We start from the raw sequence: 4,003 nt of genomic DNA, 5'->3' as shown, positions 1-4,003 counted from the left end.
GGATTAGAGTTAAGATGCAAAGATACTTAGAACAGTGCCTGGCACATTGTGAATGGTTTTGCATTTTCTTCCTCCCTCCCTTCCCTCCATGTATTTCTAATTTTCTTTAATTTTTAATTCTTTTTTTTTCTTTTTTAATTTTAAGTAGGTTCCAAGCCCAACATGGGGCTTGAACTTATGATCCTGAGATTGAGTCACATGCTCCACTGACTGAGCCAGCCAGGCATCTGCTGCATTTTACTTCTTTTTTAATATTTAAATTTAATTAGCCAACATATAGCACATCATTAGTTTTTGATGTAGTGTTCAATGATTCATTAGTTGTGTATAATACCCAGTGCTCATCACAACACGTGCCCTCCTTAATGCCCATCACCCAGTTACCCATCCCTCCACCCACCCCCCTTTCCACAACCCTCAGTTTGTTTCCCAGAGTCAAGAGTCTCTCATGGTTTGTCTCCCTCTCTGATTTATTCCCATTCAGTTTTCCCTCTTTTCCCCTAAGATCCTCTGTGCTATTTTTTATACTCCACATATGAGTGAAACCATATAATTGTCTTTCTCTGATTGACTTATTTCACTTAGCATAATACCCTCCAATTCCATCCATGTTGCTGCAAATGGTAGGTATTCATCCTTTCTGATGGCTGAGTAATATTCCAACATATACATGAACCACAACTTCTTTATCCATTCATCTGTTGAAGGACATCTCAGCTCCTTCCACAGTTTGGACATCGCAGACATTTCTACTATGAACTTTGGGGTGCAGGTGCCCCTTCAGATCACTATGTCTGTATCTTTGGGGTAAATATCCAATAGTGCAATTGCTGAGTCATAGGGTAGCTCTATTTTTAACTTCTCGAGGAACCTCCATACTGTTTTCCAGAGTGGCTGTACCAGCTTGCATTCCCACCAACAGTGTAAGATGGCTCCCCTTTCTCCACATCCTTGCCAACATTTGTTGTTCCCTGTCCTGTTAATTTTAGCCATTCTGACTGGTGTGAGGTGGTATCTCTGTGGTTTTGATTTGTATTTCCCTGATGCCAAGTGATGTGGAGCATTTTTTCATGTGTCTGTTAGCCATTTATATGTCTTCCTTGGAGAAGTGTCTGTTCATGTCTTCTGCCCATTTCTTGACTGGACTATTTGTTTTCTGGGTGTTGAGTTTGATAATTTCTTAAAGATCTTGGATACCAGCCCTTTATCTGATATGTCATTTGCAAATATCTTCTCCCATTCCACAGTTTGCCTTTTATTTTTGTTGACTATTTCCCTTGCATGCAGAAGCTTTTTATCATGATGAAGTCCCAATAGTTCATTTTCACTTTTGTTTTCCTTGCCTTTAGAGACGTTTCTTAAGGAAGTCGCTGCAGCCAGGTTTGAAGAGGTTACTGCCTGTGTTCCCCTCTACGATTTTGATGGATTCCTGTCTCACATTTAGGTCCTTCATCCATTTTGAGTTTATCTTTGTGTATGGTGTAAGAGAATGGTCCAGTTTCATTCTTCTGCATGTGGCTATCCAATTTTCCCAGCAAGATTTACTCTAATCAATTTTCTAAACCTACTAATTCTAATGCTAGTGAAACTACAAAAATCCTAAGATCAATTTCTTAAGTGTACAAAATATAGCACAAAGCCCATTGATTATGAAAACAATATTTCCACAAATATAAAAATAACAAATGAACCTGTGCTTGTTAAATTTGAACGTGCACAGGAATTAACGAGGCATCTTGTTAAAATGCAGATTCTGATTTCATTGGCCTGGGATTCTGCATTTCTAACAAGTTCCCAGATGATGCTGGCACTGCTGGTCTAAAGACCACACTTTGAGTAACCAGGTTATAGATGACTTGATTTAAATACATACATACATATACAAATACATAAGATGAGCAAAGTAAAATAAATATATTTTACAGTCTAGGGTTGGAGCAAGAGACTATTACTCTAAGTGAAATAAGTCAGAGAAAGATAAACACCATAGGATTTCACTCATATGTGGAATTTAAAAAACAAACGAATACAGGGGGAAAAAAAGAGAGAGGCAAACCATAAAACAGATTCTTTTTTTTTTTTTAAGATTTTATTTTTATTTATTCGACAGAGATAGAGACAGCCAGTGAGAGAGGGAACACAAGCAGGGGGAGTGGGAGAGGAAGAAGCAGGCTCATAGCGGAGGAGCCTGATGTGGGGCTCGATCCCACAACGCCGGGATCACGCCCTGAGCCGAAGGCAGACGCTTAACCGCTGTGCCACCCAGGCGCCCCCATAAAACAGATTCTTAACTGTAGAGAACAAACTGAGGGTTGCTAGAAGGAAGTGGGGGGCGACTGGTTAAATGTGTGATGGGTATTAAGGAGGGCACTTGCAGTGATGGGCACTGGGTGTTATATGTAAGTGATGAATCACTAAAGTCTGCTCCTGAAACTAATATTACACTATATGTTAACTAACTGGAATTTAAATAAAAATTTGAAAGTACAAAAAATTAGTTAATTGAAAAATAAACTGCTACGAGAATAGCCACCAGTGAGGAGTACCCCATAAGCACCAGTATTATTGCTAGGAATGTCTCAGATTACACAATAAATATATTACTCAAATGTATGAGTTATACATGTATATATACACATACATACACAAGCTGCATTTATGTTTTGTTCATATTTAAATGCATTTAGGGAGCATCTTATTGAAAGAAATCTTGACAATACTTTTGTCACAAGAATAATTGACTAACTTACTGATATGGTTTATTTATAGTTTAGACCACAAAAGTAATATATTCTGGTAGGAAACATTTCAATCATCTCAGAAACCTACTCATTTAAAATGGAAAATTCCGCACTTCAACCTTCCACTTCTAAGCTCCTAGGCTACTAACTGTTAAGAATCTGGTGTGATACTTTCAAATATTTTTTTTTACATATGTAAGATTTTTCTTCAGAAAATGGATTTATACTATACCACTATAGTGCAACTTTCATTTTCCTCAAAAATAGATCACAGATGTCCTTCCATGTTAATGCACAGAAATTTATCTCATTATCTTCAGTGATTTGCATGGTATTCCAACGTGCTCTAACTTATTTTCCCATCCCCTCTTGCTATGCTTTTAGGTTGTTTCCAATTATTTGCTATCACAAATAACGCTATGATTGAATCTTCTTACACATGTCTTTATATAGTTTTGTGAATACATATGTAATATGGTTCTTGGAAGTGAAATTATCATTAAGGATATGTACCATCTGGATTTTGAGAATTGCTAGATTGCTTTTCAAAAAGACTTCTACCACTGGTCCCTCAGCCTGTCCATTTATGCCCACACTGTAAAGTGGATGTTTAGAAGCGCTTTAATGTCTTAATAATGGGACAGGACAAAGGCATCTCTTTAAATTTTGATGTGCATTTTCTTGATCACTAGTGGATTTACCATCTTTTATGTCACTAGCCATTGTTTCACGTCTTCTGTGAATTGCCTGTTCATATCACCTGACAATTTTTCTCCTGGGGGAGAGCTCTCTGTATATTAGATATTAATTATATTTCTAATATACATATTAACTTGTTATGTATGATGAAATTTTGCTGTCTTGCTTTTAAGTTTTTATGGTGTTTGTTGCACAATTTCTATACAGTCAGGTGTTTCTCTTCTGGATTCTTTTATTTCTTGCTTGGGAAGATTTTCTCTATCCCCAAATAATAAAATATTCTCCCACATTTTTCTAATAACCTCATTATTTTAGTTTTCATGTTTACTTCTTTAATCATAGTGTATGTCAAGTTGTTTTTAAAATATACTTGCATGAGACTTTTCCCACTAATTTAATGGTTTAGTCAATACTATACTACATTATTGCTACAAGACAGTATTACATAAGTTTATGTAGAATATCTGGATAGCCTAAAAAAGCACATAGGCCACTGGTCCTAGCCTTTTCTACATGTAATTTTTTTTTTAAAGATTTTATTTATTTATTCAACAGAGATAGAG

Source organism: Ailuropoda melanoleuca, chromosome 8 (assembly GCF_002007445.2).
Source record: "Ailuropoda melanoleuca isolate Jingjing chromosome 8, ASM200744v2, whole genome shotgun sequence".
Classification (NCBI taxonomy): Eukaryota; Metazoa; Chordata; class Mammalia; order Carnivora; family Ursidae; genus Ailuropoda; species Ailuropoda melanoleuca.
The sequence above is the reverse complement of the archived record's forward strand: the minus strand, read 5'-3'. Positions refer to the sequence as shown.